Source organism: Plecotus auritus (assembly GCF_963455305.1).
Source record: "Plecotus auritus genome assembly, chromosome: 4".
NCBI classification, from domain to species: domain Eukaryota; kingdom Metazoa; phylum Chordata; class Mammalia; order Chiroptera; family Vespertilionidae; genus Plecotus; species Plecotus auritus.
The window spans coordinates 163,507,559-163,525,651 of NC_137775.1; the positions used below are offsets into that span (position 1 = coordinate 163,507,559).

The 18,093-nt window shown below is 40.6% G+C and overlaps 1 protein-coding gene across 2 annotated transcripts in view; it reads left to right on the plus strand.

Moving 5' to 3' along the window:
* ANKIB1 (ankyrin repeat and IBR domain containing 1) overlaps positions 1–18,093 on the plus strand; it is a 121,627-nt gene that overhangs the window by 1,336 nt on the left and 102,198 nt on the right. The window lies entirely within an intron of this gene.

Genomic DNA, 18,093 nt, shown 5'->3' on the forward strand with positions numbered 1-18,093 from the left:
GTTCGTGGTAAAAAAAAAATCCCATTAAAGTGATTTTTAAAGATTGTATCAGATTATATTTGATAAGATATTATTTTAAATCTTTAATTCCAGAGAAGCCTTTTTTAAAATTTTTACTCATTTGGATCAACCACCTACAGATGTTACACACCTTGGTGCTATGACCTTTCTGTTTCTTAGTTAAAAAAAAAATTAACTGTATTTCCAGATTTTGGACTAGGCATTTTTCTCATTAAAATTTGATTGGCTTTTAAAATTGCCACTGCAGAAATTAGATTTAAAAATAATTTGAATGCTGTCAGTGACTGGACAATAGCTCTTACATGCCTTCATGCATTTGATACTTTTCAAGGCACCTTAGGAAGCAAACGATCATTTAAGAATAACTTTACTCTGTATTGCAGATTTTTTGTTATTCTGTAAACTTCTGTAACATTGCCTGTTAGCATTGGTTTTTGTTTGTTTCTGAAAACATTGTCATTTTGTTAAAGGTAGATGTGTCTAGTGATGATTTTTTTGTTTCTTTTCAAAACCTCCTTTAGGCGGTGGATTTGGGACTGTTATTTGATTTGTAACTTCAGACTGTTCACAGATTTTAGTTTGAAGTAGGCTCAGGAGATGTAGCTCCAGCTGTCTCTCTGGAAATGTACTTTACTGACCAGAGAGTCTCCGAGTCTCCGCCGCGTCCCATCCTCCCCAGGTTCAGAAACCAAGCACTGTATAAAGTTGAGTGTATTATTAAGTGTGCCGTTCATGAAATTGATCAGTTTCCAAATAAGAGTGTGGTGCTGCCCTGGTCCGTGTGGCTCCATTGGTTGAAGCATTGTCCAGTGCACCGAAGGGTCGCAGGCATCAGGTCAGGGCGCATACCCAGGCTGAAAAAAAAAGAGTGGTGCTGTAGTGAGGTGGTAGACAATAACTTGGAAAGGTCTTTTTTTTTAAAAGTCTACTGAGCCCTATTATTCTTGGACGAAAGGTACGGAAGATAGGACTATATTTTCATATTACACTTTTTTCCTTGCCCACTGCACTGAGAATTTTGAGTCTTCAATACCAAGGGTTTCCAAAACCCAGTAGACTGTGCCTAAGTGTGGGCTCTAACAGGTGGCTGATAAGACATGGGAGAGTTTTGTTAGATACTCTTTTATACTTCTTTAGTACTGCCCACTTTTGGAATAATTGCTTTTCTTTCTTTTCTGGGGTGTGCACTTGAACTTGTGAAAGTGAAATACGTGTGTTTACAACTTACTCGTAGTTAAAAGTTTAAGCTAATTTTTATGTATATATAGATGGAAGAGCTATGAATTAAACTTATCTGATTCTCCTTGACTGGAAGTTAGAAAAGATTCCTCAGTGCTTTGGGTACTTTTCCCATTTTTGAGGATGCACACAACATTTTATTTAGATGAAATTTTAAAATACCCTCTAATATTAGAATTTTTATGTGACACATTTGCCAAAACAGATTTGAGAGTGGCTCAGTCATTATTAAAAAGACCAGTCTGAGGTGAGTTTTTATGCATGGTTCTGAAAATGCTTAGGTATTTTCTTTCTCAAAGTGACTTGCTTAGGGCGCATAGTAATTTTTGGATTATTTTTCAGACTACCTCTTTTTTTTTCCCTTTTCCAGATAACTTACTTCATACTCACTTCATTTCAGTAAACCTTTATTGAATACCTACTGTGTGTGCCATGCACTGTGTTAGATTCTGGGACTACAAGGATAAGTAAGTTCAGATTGCTTTCCTCACTGAATTTGCCAAACTTAGGTATTTAACTATGAGTCTATCCACCGCCTTTACAGATTTCTCTTATAGGTTTTAAGTCACTTGACTGTATTTCAGGGTTGTTTCACATCCTTGCTATAATAATAAACACAATTGCCGGGCGAGTATGGCTTAATGGTTGAGCATCGATCTATGAACCAGGAGGTCACTGTTAGATTCCCAGTAAGGGCACAGGTTGTGAGCTCCATGCCCAGTAGGGAGCACGCACGAGGCAGCTGATGGATGATTCTCTCATCATTGATGTTTTTATCTCTCTTCCTCTCCCTTTCTGACATCAGTAAATGTATATTTTTTTAAAAAGAAGAAACACAATAAATACTATTAAGTGCTTAATTCTTGCTAGCCACCATGCTAAATCCTTTATATACATTATCTCATTTCATTCTTAGAACAGTTCTAAGAAGTATTTATCTCCATTTAAAAACCATACCAAAAAACCCAGAACCATACATATTCTGGTTTATAGTAATGCTAAATTTTGTTTTATTTATAATATGCTAGAAAAGATTTGACCTTACAATTTCTCCTTATGGGGAAGAAGTTGTAATATAGTTATAACAGTTTTTAAGTTCCCTGATAATGCTTTAAATTGAATGATTGTATTTTTATAAGGTATTGGTACCTTTTGTTTTCTAGAGCAGATGAATTGTTATCAAAATGTAATTTCCAGTTGTTTAAACCTTTGAAAAGACACTTCTGAAGTTTTTAACCATAACCAGTCTTCAGGCATTCATAACTCCTTTTTTACTAATTCAGCAAAGGGACCCAGGGTCTATAACACGTATTAAAAAAATGTGTGTATTCTCCAGGAAGGACAGAGTATTGAGGTATATGACATCTATTTAAATGCCTTGGAGAGTTTCTGTTTCTGTAATGAAAATATATTCCTTCACATTTATAAATGATTATACTCATCTATTAATAAGATGTATGCTTTATTACCAATTTCATATGTTTCATTTTAATAATTTTTCAGACCCTCTCACATTTTTTAAGGTTGGTCTTCCACTGTCAACTCTTCACCAAAAGCCCCATTTGTATTCTAAATTTTTTATTTTATTTGTTTGTTTTTTTACCAAAAACTCAACAGTTTGCCATTCTTTAGGCTAAGACCTTTTGTTACTGGTTACACACTCTTCTGTTTTTAGGACTGTAGGGCAAATAATTATTCCTCTTCCAAGTTTCTAAGAAAGGCAATCCTGTCTAATAAAGAGGGAATATGCTAATTGACCCTCACACTGTCACAAAGATGGTGGCGCCCACAGCCAATAAGGAGGGAATATGCTAATTGACTGCCCCCCTGCCCTCAAAGATGGCGCCCACAGCCAATAAGGATGGAATATGTGAATTGACTGCCACGCCCTCAAAGATGGCGGCGCCCACAGCCACAAGATGGGGCACCCAGTCCCCTCAGCCTCGCCGGGGTGACAGGTGTGCGGCAAGGCCTGCCTCCGGAGTCCCCCAGTCCCTTCAGCCCCCCAGCTGCCCAGGGCCAGCCTGAGGTGCAGGCAAGCCTCGGATGGCAGCTGCCCAGTCGCCCAGGGCAGCCCGAGGCTCAGGTAACCAGAGCCGGCCGAGGCTTGCACTGCCGGCAGTGGCAGCAGCAGAAGTGTGATGGGGTGTCACCTTCCCCTGATCACCGGGTTGCCTCCTGCCCCTAGGGCTCTCAGACTGTGAGAAAGGGCAGGCCAGGCTGAGGGACCCCCCTCCAGTGCATGAATTTTCATGCACCGGGCCTCTAGTCCTTGATATTTTTCTATGCTCAGTCTGATATACATATTTTAATTTTACATAGGCAGTTTCTCCCTCCCATTGTAGCAGAGTCCTTGATAATCAGGTCAGTGTATTTTTTGATTGGAACAATATTGTGTGTAGAATTACTGTTCAAGGACAGAACAATAATTGAATTATAATGTGTTAGGTGCTGAGACCACAAAGATGAATAAGTCAAGATTCCCTTCCTCTTTGAACTGTAAAATGACTGTTTAAAGTTCATGAAGAGAAAACATTGAGATGCTCTTCTATAAATAGGCATAAAAACATTGCCTTCCTTATTAATGTATCACCCCAGAACATTGTAAAGGAAGGCACGTAAATAAACATATTAAGCAGGGTTTTCACTCTGTCATGGCCTCAGACAATAATGATTATCATTTGCTCTAGCGCTAAATGTTCTATATTACATCTTTATTTCACATTTTATTATTTTGAAATAATTTCAAACTTTCAGAAAAGATTCCAGAACAGTACCAAAGTACTCCTTCACTCAAATTCTACCATTGTTAATTTTTTACTGCATTTGTTCCATCACCTGTGCACGCACGTGCTCTCTCTCTCTCTCTCTCTCTCTCTCTCTCTCTCTCTCCATACATACATACATACATTACATACGTGTGTAAATAAATACCCATTATCATATTTTTTCTGGATCTTTTAGAGGAAGCTGCAAACATGTTCATTCCATCACCCATAATCTCTACAGTGCCTGTATCTCAGAAACAAGGTAATCTTATATAACCAGCATTTAACCCTCCAAATCAGAAAATGAGCATTGGTCCAACACTACTATCTAGTCCGAAGAACCTATTTATATTTCATGACTATCCCAACAATATCTCTTTCTTTTCTGGTCCAGGATCCTATTCAGGAATACATGTTGTATTTAGTTATATCTCTTCAGACTTCTTCAGCTGCTTTTTTCCTTGACAGTTTTAGAAAGTACAGGCCCTACATTTTGTAGGATAACCGTCAACCTAGGTCCATGTGATATTTCCTCATTACTTCAATCAGGTCCTGCATTCCTGGTACGAATACCACAGAAATGGGGTTGTGCCCTTTTCAGTGCATCTAATGCAGAGGCATACAGTGTCAAACCATACCACTACTGGTAATACCTTTGTCATGTGGTGTACTTTCATATTTGATCAGTATTTGTGGAGATGTAGTCCAAAATTATACTATCATCCTGTTTCTCATCAAACTTCTGCTTACTAGCCTTAGTGGGGGTGTCAGTGATGACTCCTACCCTAATTCACCACTTTTATGATAATTGCCAAATGATAGTTCTCTATTTGTATTATTCCTTTTACATGTATTGGTATTTTTTTGGTAAGGTAGAACTTTCCTTTCTCCCATTTATTTGTTTATTAAATCAGCAAGGACTCATGGTTTTCAATTTTACTTAGTGTGTTGTGATTTATTACTGTTATTATTTATTTTGCTGTTTACATTGTCCCGGATTTAGCCACTGGAAACCTCTGCAAGCTGGCACCTATGCCTGTTTATCATGTGCCCATCTTATTCATTGTGCATTTCTGGCAGAACATGCTGTTCCTGGTTCATCTTGTACTTTGCCTGGTCTAGTCCTGGAATCAGCCATTTCTCCAAGGAGTCCTGTTTGATTTTTGTTGTTGTTTATTTTTATAAAAGACGGTATTTAAAAACAAAGATTTAGGGGCTTAGTGTGTTCATTGCTACTGGGGTGTCGTTCCTTATGCAGGGGTGGGGAACCTTTTTCTGCCAAGGGCCATTTGGATATATATAACATCATTCTTGGGCCATAGAAAATTATCAACTTAAAAATGAGCCTGCTATATTTGGTCAAACATTTAAATAACTCAACCCCAATGCCTTGGCAGGGCCACATTTCGTGGGCCGGACGTTTCCCACCCTAGCCTATAGGAAATGTATGAGTATGTGAGTATGTATGAGTATGTGAGTATGGTATGTATATATATATGCACACTCTCACATACATTCATAATTATTTCTATGCCTGTACATATTATAAAACCATAAGTTATGTTTCTGTATTTCCAATTCCAGTCCAGTTCCCCAGGCTTCTTTCTAGTCAACCTCCTTTCCATGTTTATAAATGCCTTCTCTGGCAGTAAGAAACTTGGCTTCACATTAATCTCAATATGGTTTTACTTACTCGCTCATTGTGTTATCATTCTCCCTGCCATGTAGACCACCCTGTATCTCCCTCTACTGCCCTGCATCATTGACTGCTGGGTTTGCTGGCTATGCCTCTTTGTGGGTCCACAACTCCTTGCAACTCCCTATCCCCACTTGGCATCCCATTATTCTTGGCTGTGGGCCAATTGGCTCAGACTTCTGCAGGCCTTCCTAACTTGCCCTCAGTGCCCTGCATCTTCAGCCAGCATGCTGACTATTTTGCATGGCTCAGTATTTCATTAGTTAATTTTTAATTATATTACCAAGGATTTACAAACATGCATATACTAGAGGCCCGGTGCACGAAATTCGTGCACGGGGGGGGGGGGGGGTTGTTCCTCAGCCCAGCCTGCACCCTCTCCAATCTGGGACCCCTCGAGGAATGTCCGACTGCGCGGATCGGGCCTAAACGTTAGTCAGACATCCCTGTCACAATCCGGGACTGCTGGCTCCCAACTGCTCGCCTGCCTGCCTTCCTGATTGCCCCTAACCACTTCTGCCTGCCAGCCTGATCACCCCGTAACCATTCCCCTGCCAGCCTGATTGCCCCTAACTGCCCTCCCCTGCAGGCCTGGTCACCCCTAACTGCCCTCCCCTGCAGGCTTGATCGTCCCCAACTGGCCCTCCCTTGCAGGCCTGGTCCCTCCCAACTGCCCTCCCCTGCTGGCCTGATTGCCCCCAACTGCCCTCCCTTGCAGACCTGGTCCCTCACAACTGCCCTCCTCTACTGGCCATCTTGTGGTGGCCATCTTGTGTCCACATGGGGGCAGCCATCTTTGACCACATGGGGACAGCCATCTTGTGTGTTAGAGTGACAGTCAATTTGCATATTACTCTTTTATTACAATAGATGTGATGAAATATATACATAACTTCCCCACATACAAATGATAGCACACTATAGTAAATGTTCTATATCTTATTTTTTTAACAACTACTAGTATATTGTATTTCATTGTGTGCATGCACATATATGTGTATACATCCCAACAGACACAGACACATACACACACACAAACCCCTCCTGACCTGTAGTAGGTTGAGTAATGACCTTAAATTCCTCCCATCCTGGTATGCAGTCCCCTTTGCAATGTGATTTTGCTGCTTATCCTAGCTAGAGGTGGAATCTGTTTCTCCATCTCCTGAGTCTTGGCTGGCCTTGTGATTTGCTTTGACCAATAAATATGGTGGAAATGATATATGAGTTCTGGAGCTTGGTCCTTAAAAGGCCTTCAAGGAATGCTTTCCTGCAACTGCCATGTAAAGAAGCTGGTCTAGCCTGTAAGAAGATGAGAGGTCTTTTGGAAGAGAACCAAATATGCCTCTGTTGACAGTGTCAACCAGCAGACATGAAAGTGGGCTGTCTTGGACCTGCTCACTCAGCTGACCCTTTAGCTCAATATACCTGCAGAGGAACCAGAGGTGAAAGCAACAAAGAAACCACCCAACCAACCTACAGAATTTTGAGAAATAATATTGTTTTGAGGCACTAAGTTGGGGGTCATTTATTCTGTAGCAGTAGATATCTGAAAGCATATCTGTGTTCATTTTGGACATTTGGTTGTCTCTAGTTTTCAATTATGAACAAGATTGCAGCGAATATATATAAAAGTGTAATATGCAAATCAACCAGACGGCAGAATGAGGATCAGCTATGACACGCACTGACCACCAGGGGGCAGATGCAGCTGTGACACGCACTGACCACCAGGGGGCAGATGCTCAACGCAGGAGCTACTCCCAGCCTGCGGGCCCTGAGCACCCAATTGGGGCCTGCTGGCCAACCTCCGGTCCCTACCCCCGGCTGGCAGGCTCCGTTCGCCCGATGGGGAATGGGGAACCAGGGGTGCGTGGCAGCACGTCCACCAGGGCCCCAATCACCCCGCCAGTCACCCCACACACATAGGGTGACCAGTGGTGGTGGGGGGGGGGGGCCGGGGCCAGCGTGTGGGTGGGAATGGCTGACCACTTGGTCCCTCCCCCTGGCCAGCAGGCTCTGATTGCCTGATGGGGAACCGGGAACTGAGGGTGGGTGCCAGCTAATGTCGGTGGTGCTAGGGCCCCTGATAGCCCCCCTGGTTGCCACACACGCAGAAGGCAACCGTGGCGGCAGCAGCAGGGGGCGGGGCCAACTGCTGGCAGCTGGGGAAGATCAGCCCTGATCGCAGGCCAGGTCTAGGGACTATACCCACACATGAATTTATTGTGCCAGGCCTCTAGTCTTGTATATAATATATAATTTTAATTTTAATAATGCCAGATTATTTTCCAGAAATGTTGACACAATTATTACTATCACTAATGTCTGAGAGTAACTTTCCCCCATAAGCTGATGCTATCGCTGATGCTTTTGTTTGATAATAAAATGAGTATAAAATTGTTTCTTATTAATTCTGCATTTTCCTAACGACTTGTAAAGCTGATCATCTTTTAATATACTTGTTGGTCCTTTTGGTTCTTCAATTCTCTGGATTGCTTATTCATATCTTTACTCATTTTTTTAATTGGAGTTTTTTTCCTTATCAATTTGTTGGTTCTCTTTGATATATTATGGCTATAATCCTTTACCTTTGTTTGCAAATATGTTGTTAGTCTGTCTTTTGTTTTTGTCTTAGTTTATGGTATTGTTTACCATACTTCTTTTGTATTTCATATAATCATTAATGTCTATCTTTTTCTGTATGGCTTTGATGAGAATATATCTCTCCTAGGTTTTACTAACTTTTTCCTAACTTTTTTTCCAACTTTGTGTTATCTTTCCTATCAATTAGGAAATGATTTTTAAAGTGTGGTATTAACAAATTAGGTGGTTCATTTTCCTTAATGAGAAATTAGAGGTAGGCTGTCCAGTGTGGTATGGTGGCTCCATGATGCTATCAGGAATGTAGACTTATATATATCTTTCTGTTTAGTCATAGCAAGTGTTTGTCACCTCTTGGTCCCAAGATGGCATTCCAGGCTGAGCAGCAACTTTTTATGCTCTGGGGATGGGGCCAAGACAAAGCAGGTCACCCATAAGAGAAAGTTGTTGTGAAATATATTTCTTTCTTTGAAAAAAATAATGCAGATTTTGCTTTCTGAATCATAATAAATGTGTGTGCAAAATAAGGCCTGAGAATCTTTTTCTTTAACCTGTTGGGCAGCCATGGTCCCCCCACCCCCAAAGTTATTTATAAGCAAACAGGGAGATAAACATGATTATATTCTCAAATTGAAATCTAATGTTGTTGAAAACATAGGACTTTATCATTATGTTCAATAGATAATATTAAAGGTGTTTTATATGCCAGTATAAAACTGAATATTGTGTGATTCTTGTCCTCAAGAAGTTTACCAGATAATTGGGGAAGCAGATTAAACATTTCATTACAGTATTTGATGGTAAGTGAGTGTATTTTCAAGTTGGGGAGGCAGGACATCTAACTATGTTGGTTTAGGGTTGGAGAACCATGATCAGGATAGGAAAATGGTTTCTAAGCTAAGTGACTAGGAGGAGTTAATCTATCGAGGAGGAGCTTGTAGGGGGATGGTAAGAACATTCCAGGAGTTCACTGGTGGGTCGGAGTTATCAGAGATAGGCAGTGATGAGATAAATTCTGGTCTAGGCAGGGACTTTTCCTTATATCCTTAAGAGCTGGGAGCCTTGGGAAGGTTTTAAAATGGAATTGGACAAGATCGGACTTGATAAAGTTAAGCTAGTTGAGTGGTGGCGATGGGGGGAGGGGAGGGTGGATACTTTTGGGAGTGAGATCTGGAAGCAAGGGCACCTATTATGTAGGAAGTTTATCTGATGTATTAATACCTCATCTGTATTAGTTAAGTATTTATTGAGTACCTATGTGAATATAATGGGGGGAGGGAGGGATACAGAGATATTGAAAATAGTTCCTAATCTCAAGGAGTTCGTATTTTAAAATAACTAAAGACTAGATATCAGCAATATGAGGCAGTATACTAATATTATGGCTTCTATCCTATAAAATGAGGACAAGTAAAGACAAGAATTAAAACTTGAACTTAGAAGATGTTCAATGCTCCAAAGCACATATTCTTTCCATGTATACTGTGCTGCCTTCCACAGCACTTATTTAATTATCAATATGTTGCCTGTCAGTTACCTAGAACCCTTGTGAAATAAGATTGGAGTACCATTACAAAGGTTTTCAGCTTGGGACACAAAGTATCAAAGGCGCTCCAGGCTTTTCCAAGCAGTTTCTCTGTTAAATAGAGTATAACCAGGAAGATAAATGTTGGTCAGAAAAATTGACACATTATCTGAATTAAGTAGTGTTGTAAATAGTCTTGAGATTAGTTTCTGGGAAACTTAATATTGAACTAATGGAACTGTGGAGGACAAGACTGGCTTATCATGCCCTGTCACTAAATAACTGAATAGCATTCTTATTAATGTTAATGGTCTTTTTCCTTGTTAATCTGTTAAACTATTAGCTTGACTCAGGCAAAATAAAGATGGCTAGAGATAATAATTTTATCCTTTGGTGTCTAATTTTATAAGTTGATACATTTGGATAAGTACTCTTCTGAGGGTTGAAATGTGACTTGACATGACATCCACAGAATTACTTAAAAAGTTAGGATATGATATTCTGATTGGAAGAACATTATCTTTCCTATAGAATAGGGAGAACTAGGAAGGAGAGATAAAGGTTGGGTTGATACCTTGGTATCACAGAATGAAGGAAATTCAGAGGGAGGGGTACTTACGATTTTTTAACTGTTCAAAAACAATTTGTAGGTTAAATGCTAGATAAGTAAGGCAATTGAGAGAGAGAAACATTGATTTATTCTGCTTATTTATGCATTCATTGGTTGATTTGTATGTGCCCTGACCGGATATTGAACCTACAACCTTGGCATATTGGGACAATGCTCTAACCAACCGAGCTGAGCTACCCAGCCAGGACCAACATCAGTGGCTTTATATCTTTTTTTTTTTTTAAATACATTTTATTGATATTTTACAGAGAGGAAGGGAGAGGGATAGAGAGCTAGAAACATCGATGAGAGAGAAACATCGATCAGCTGCCTCCTGCACACCTCCCACTGGGGATGTGCCCGCAACCAAGGTACATGCCCTTGACCGGAATCGAACCCGGGACCCTTCAGTCCGCAGGCCGACGCTCTATCCACTGAGCCAAACCGGTTTCGGCTATATCTTAACATTAAATTGTTTATACAAAAAGTATACAATCTATACATTGCCAACTTCCAAATTATATTCCAGCCCAGACCTTGTTTTCCTCAACTTCAGATTTGTATATCCTTTGGGCTACCTGACATCTAGTAGGCCTGTCAAATGTAATGTGTTAAAAAATAAGCAGATTTCCCCCTTCCCTCTCATACCTCACCTCCTGCAATCTTCCCCTCTCAGTAATGGTAACTCCATCCTTCCAGGTGCACATGCCAAGAAACTTAGTCTCATTCTTATCTTTTTCCTTTCTCTCAATGCCTACTTCCAGGATGTCAGCAAATTCTGTTGGTCCTTACCTTCACGGTACATCCAGAATCTGATCACGGATTCACCATCTCCACTGCAACCTCCCAGGTCCAAGCTACCATCATCTTTTACTTGGATTAGTGCAGCTGCTTCCTAAATAGTCTCCTTGTTTCTAGCCTTGCTGCCACCCTCATTAGTCTTTTAGACAGACAGCCAGGGTGATCCTGTTAAATTAAGTCAGGTCATTTCATTCCTTTGCTGAAAGCCCTCTAGTGGCTTCCCTTTTCACCCAGAATAAAAGCCTAGTGATTTATGATGACCCTTCAAAACTCAAAACAGTTCACCTGTCCTCATTACATCTCTTGACTTCAGAGAATACTACTTTATTCCTCACTCTACACTATGTAACACTGGCCTCTTTTCTGTTCCTTGAACAGATAGGGTATCCTCCTTTTTAAAAAAAATTTTTTTATTTTTATTTTTGAGAGAGAGAGACTTATTGTTCCACTTATTTATTCATTCATTGGTTGATTCTTATATGTGCCCTGACTGGGGATCGAACCTGCAACCTTGGTGTAGTGGGACGATGCCCTACCTGGCCAGGGCCTAGGCAGCAGTGGGCAAACTTTTTGACTCGAGGGCCACAATGGGTTCTTAAACCGGACTGGAGGGCCGGAACAAAAGCATGGATGGAGTGTTTGTGTGAAGTAATATAAATTCAAAGTAAAGGAGCGGAGGGGAGAGCAAGAGAACCGGATAGAACAGCCGGATCGGGCCCGCGGGCCGTAGTTTGCCCACGGCTGGCCTAGGGCATGCTTCTTTTCACTGGCTGTTTCCTCTGCCTGGAATGCTCTTACCTCTAGATATCACATGGCTCACTACCTCCTTACTCATATGTCACTTTCTCTAACCATTCTTTTAAATATAGGACATCTCAAAACTCTATCTCCTTTCTGGCTCTTTTTTTTTCTTTTAATAATACCTTACACTATTGAATATAGAATGTGTAAATCCCACGTGGACAACAATTTTAGTTTGTTTCTGCTGTATTCCCTTACACCTAGAGTAATGCCTGACACATGGTAGGTGCTTAATATTTGTTGCATGAATTTATTATTTTCTGTGTCTAGAAGAGTATGCCTTTCCTCTGAGAAACGCACCTGATAATCATGTGCTTTTAGCATAGGCTACCAGTCATTGACTTCCAGCCCTGGTATTCTGCTTCTCCCTTTTCTAAAAACAATGTGTTGTATGCCTCTGTTTTTAATTTGAAATTATTGTTTGGCTGATTTTTATTGCAGCATACTTCCCTTGGCAAAAATTCTAGTTCCTAAGTTCATGTATTTTGGGAAATAATTAAACATCCTTTAATCCTCTGTAAAGTATATGAAGTTATTAATTCTTGTCATTGAATGTGGTGTTTCCTAACAGTCATAGTATATTGGTATGCATCTTGCTTTTAGATGACTCTATATCATGATTTACAACTTTATCCCATAGCTTCTTTCATATTCTCCAACAAAGGCCAATCTCTGTTTCTCCTTATAATAACCTGGATTGAGAGTACTTGGTCTTGTCTTGGTTTTTGAGAGTTTTGTAGGTTTTAGTATTTCTTTGTTAAGCCAGTGCTTAATAACTACCACCATTGGAGCAATTAGGTCCCACAAAGGCAACTTGCTCTCTTACTATGTTTCTTTTTCTCCTGGCCCAGCAAGACTTCAATTTTATGTACTTGCTGTGGAAGTCATACACTTGGAATTTTTCATTTCAGGTATTGTGCCGAATTGTTGAATCATGTTTTGAATTATTTCTTAACTTCTCAGTTTGAAAAAGAGTCACTTACAGCACTTACTAGTATGTTCATCCTGTTGCCATTTCTTCAGGATGCAGGGAAGCATAGGTGGCTCAAATTTCCATCTTTCCTGTCTTTTATAGATGTCAGTTATTATATTTTTGTCCCTCATTACTTCATTAAGATATAGAGAATATAAAGTGAATTTAAGAAAATTAAGTCAAATACATAGGATTCAGGTTCTTGTTTCTGATGGAGAGTTTTCATTTTCTGACTGGGTCTATGGTTTGGAAAACAGACAATAGACATGGTGAACCCCTTAACCTTAATTATGTTTGTCACTATGGCAATAGAATGTTCGTTTTTGTTTTGTTTTTAATTTTTTTTATTTTAATAAATCTTTATTCAGATTATTACAATTGTTTCTCCTTTTTCCCCCCATAGCTCCCCTCCACCCGGTTCCCACCCCACCTTCTGCCCTTACCTCCCCCGCACTGTCCTCATCCATAGGTGTATGATTTTTGTCCAGTCTCTTCATGAACCCCCCATACCCCTTTCCCCCTGAGAATTATCAGTCCACTCCATTTCCATGCCCCTGATTCTATTATATTCACCAGATTATTCTGTTCCTCAGGTTTTTAATTCACTTGATTTTTAGGTTCACTTGTTGATAAATATGTATTTGTTGTTCATAATTTTTATCTTTACGTTTTTCGCAATAGAATGTTCTTAATGCTAGGATTTGATATTACTAGCTAAAGATACGTAAAGTATAAATGAAATCTTTCTTCCAGATGCAAACCAGAACGTGAATGTCCACATGTATAGTAATAGGTAGGGGCTTTGCCACGAAAACGGATCCTACTACATGGTTTATGACATCCGGTGGGTAAAAAAAAGCACAGGTGAAAAATACATATGTTTACCCATAATAGTGGACAAATTAGAATCAACTTATATATAGCAATAAAGGACTAAATTATTATTTGTATGTCAGACTTTGATAGTATTCGAGGGATTTTCACATGAGAACATGCTCATGATAAAATTAAGTATAACAGAAAAAAATGCCAACTTTACCATATAGCATGATTCAGTTCTGCACTTAAAAGATGGCTTTATGGCCTGGCCATGGTGGCTCAGTGGTTGAACATCGACCTGTGAACCAGGAGGTAACGGTTCAATTCCCGGTTGGGGCATATGTCTGGGTTAGGGGCTCGATCCCCTATCCTGCAGGAGGCAGCCGATCAATGATTCTCTCTCATCATTGATGTTTCTATCCCTCTCTTCTTCTCCCCTGCCTCTCTGAAATCAATAAAAATACTTTTTTTTAAAAGAAGGCTTTATACATATAGAAAGAAAATATTCCACTATGTTAACAGTGATTATCCTAGGATTTAAAGATTATAGTTATCTTTTTTTTTTAAATAAATCTTTATTCAGATTATTACAATTATTACAATTATTTCTCCTTTTTCCCCCCATAGCTCCCCTCCACCCCTTTCCCACCCCACCTTCTGCCCTTACCTCCCCCCCACTGTCCTCATCCATAGGTGTATGATTTTTGTCCATTCTCTTCATGAACCCCCCATACCCCTTTCCCCCTGAGAATTATCAGTCCACTCCCTTTCTATGCCCCTGATTCTATTATATTCACCAGATTATTCTGCTCCTCAGGTTTTTAATTCACTTGATTTTTAGGTTCGCTTGTTGATAGATATGTATTTGTTGTTCATAATTTTTATCTTTACTTTTTTCTTCTTCCTCTTCTTTAAGAATACCTTTCAGCATTTCATATAATACTGGTTTGGTGGTGATGAACTCCTTCAGCTTTTTCTTATCTGTGAAGCTCTTTATCTGCCCTTCAATTCTGAATGATAGCTTTGCTGGGTAGAGTAATCTTGGTTGTAGGTTCTTGCTATTCATCACATTGAAAATTTCTTGCCACTCCCGTCTGGCCTGCATAGTTTCTGTTGAGAAGTCAGCTGACAGTCGTATGGGTGCTCCCTTGTAGGTAATTAACTGTTTTTCTCTTGCTGCTTTTAATATTCTCTCTTTGTCTTTTGCTCTTGGCATTTTAATTATGATGTGTCTTGGTGTGGTCCTCTTTGGATTCCTTTTGTTTGGGGTTCTGTGGGCTTCCTGGACTTGTAAGTCTATTTCTTTCACCAGGTGGGGGAAGTTTTCGGTCATTATTTCTTCAAATAGGTTTTCAGTATCTTGCTCTCTCTCTTCTTCTGGCACCCCCATAATTCTGATGTTGGTACGCTTGAAGTTGTCCCAGAGTCTTCTTACATTATCTTCAACTTTTTGGATTTTTTTTTTTGCTTTTTGCTTTTTCGGTTGAGTGTTTTTTGCTTCTTTGTATTTCAATTCTTTGACTTGATTCTTATGTTCCTCTATTCTGTTTCTGGGTCTCTGTATAATATTTTTTATTTCAGTCAGTGTATGTTTAATTTCTAGTTGGTCCTTTTTCATATCTTCGAGGGTCTCGTTATATTTATCGGCCTTTTCTAGGATATTCTTAAAAAGCCTTATAATGGTGGTTTTGAATTCTATATCCAGTCGTTTGTTTTCCTCCATTTCTTTCGTTTGTGATCTGATTCTTTGACCCCGCATTTTCATTGATTCCCTGAGTTGGTAAGGTAGGTATTTGTGCTAGGTTTCCAATATGGCCCAGTGGATCTGCTTCCCCAGTTAACCTGAGGTGGACACTCTTGGTGCACCCCTTTGTGGACTGTGTGTACAGCCTTGTTGTAATTAAGTCTTTATTGTTGTTGGTATCACTGGGAAGAATTGACCTCCGGGTCAGTTGGCTGTAAGGATCAGCTGTGTCTATGCTGGGAGAAGCCCGGTGCTGGAGACAGCCCTATAGGATTAGACTTGCCAAATTGCAATAGCCTCTGTGCTCAGCTTGGATGGGGTGGAGCCTCAGTCTTGGCTTCCTGTCAGCCCCGCCCCTCCACGCACGTGCGCTTTCAGTCCTCCGCCTTCCCCAGCTCTAGTCTCCGCCTGAGAGTCCAGACTCCCCCCACAAGAGCGTGGGTCCCCAGGGGCTCGCCTGGAACCGGGGTTCACTGCAGTCAGAACTGGGGCACAGTGCCGTCAGGAGCCTCTGACTCCCCTCCACCAGGGAAAGCCCGCGGCAACCTCCGCCGCAGCCCTTGTGCGCACCGGCGCGCGCACATGTGCACTTTCAGTCCTCCGCCTTCCCCGGCTCCCGAGTCTCCGCCCGAGAGTCCAGACTCCCCCCACAAGAGCGTGGGTCCCCAGGGGTTCGCCCGGAACTGGGGTTCAGTGCAGTCAGGACTGGGGTTCAGTGCGGTCGGAGGCTTCCTTCCCCCTTCCGCCAGAGGAAGTCAGCCAGGCTCTCAGCTGCCCTTCCTCTCTGCGCGCACAAAGCCCCTTTGCCGTACCTCCAATTCTCTGTGAGCTTTTCTCCTTCTTTCTAGTTGTAGAATTTTCACTCAGCCTGCTTTCCTGTGGTTCTGGATGGTGTCCGTTCTGTCTTTTAGTTGTAGTTTTGAAATTGTTGTGAGAGGCAGCAGTTTAGGTGTTTACCTATGCCGCCATCTTGGTTTCTCTTCTATAGTTATCTTTTTATTTTCTTTATATTTTTCTATATATTTTTTAATTTTATACTTTCTGTATATAATTTTATTAAGTATTTTTAAAAAGGATAATTGTGATTCTAGGCAAGTTAGTAATAATGATTATGGCTACATTATACTGAGTACTTACTGTTTAGCAAATATTGAATGTATTTTATATATTTTACTACCCTATTTTATAATAGCCCAGCAATGAAGGCTTACTTGTCTACTTTTACATATTGGGGGGAAAGTCTCAACATTTTAAAGTAGCTTGTAAGCTAGTGAGTGTTCAAACCAGGATTGGAACAGAAGTTTGTCTTCAGAATTTTCTAAAGATACCATAGGCCTTCCCAAAATAATTAAAATCCCAAAGCCTATGTTTCTTTACTGTAAAATGCAGGTGAGATTGTTGTGCAGATTAAATGACAGAAAATAGATAAACCACAGGATTAAATTTTGTATAATTTTGCAGCTATTTTTGGAAGTCTCATTTTCATGAGGATCTGATATTTTGTTTAAAGGGGTAAAATTATGTTTCTTACCTTCCTTAAAGATGTTTTAAGAAACCTGCTATTTTGTTGGAAGGGCTTCTGTTCCTTCCCTGGGTTCTGAACCAATTGGGAGTTCAAAACATTCATTTTTCTCTCTCACCTAGTTTGCTAATCTCCCTAAGGTAGATGAAGGTCAGGAATAAGAAACCCATTGAGCTCCTTTCAAATGGTAGAAAACATTAGGAATGGGAAAAAAGAGTTACTCTCAACACCTTTTTCAAGTTTCATATTTTTACTAGAGGCCCCATGCACGAATTGTGCACAGGGGTGTGTGTGTGTGTGTGTGTGTCCCTCAGCCCAACCTGCACCCTCTCCAATCTGGGACCCCTCGAGGGATGTCCGACTGCCCGTTTAGGGGATAGGGCCTAAGCGGGCAGTCAGACATCCCTCTCACAATCCAGGACTGCTGGCTCCCAACCGTTCGCCTGCCTGCCTGCCTGCCTGCCTGATTGCCCCTAACCGCTTCTGCCTGCCAGCCTGATCACCCCCTAACCACTCCCCTGCCAACCTGATCGACGCCTAACTGCTCCACCGCCGGCCCAATTGCCCCTAACTGCCCTCCCCTGCTGGCCGTCTTGTGGTGGCCATCTTGTGTCCACCTGGGGGCGGCCATCTTGTGTGTTGGAGTGATGGTCAATTTGCATATCACTGCTTTATTATATAGTATTTAGAAGTTAGTATAAAAAGGCTGCTGAAATGCCTAAGGATGGCAAATTGAATCCCAGCTGATAGCTATTCTTATTATCAGCAAAATGCAGAGAGATTAGATATAAATTGCTTACTCTGATACTGCTTTTTCTGGGTTCAGTAAACATCTCTAAGAAAATCCAGGACAAATATGATTTTAAATTTATATTTGCGCTCTATATTTTTCTACTTGAGTGTCTTAATGCCTTTCTATGGGAAATAAAAAGAAATATAAAACTACCTACTTACAAGTTTACATTTTGATTGG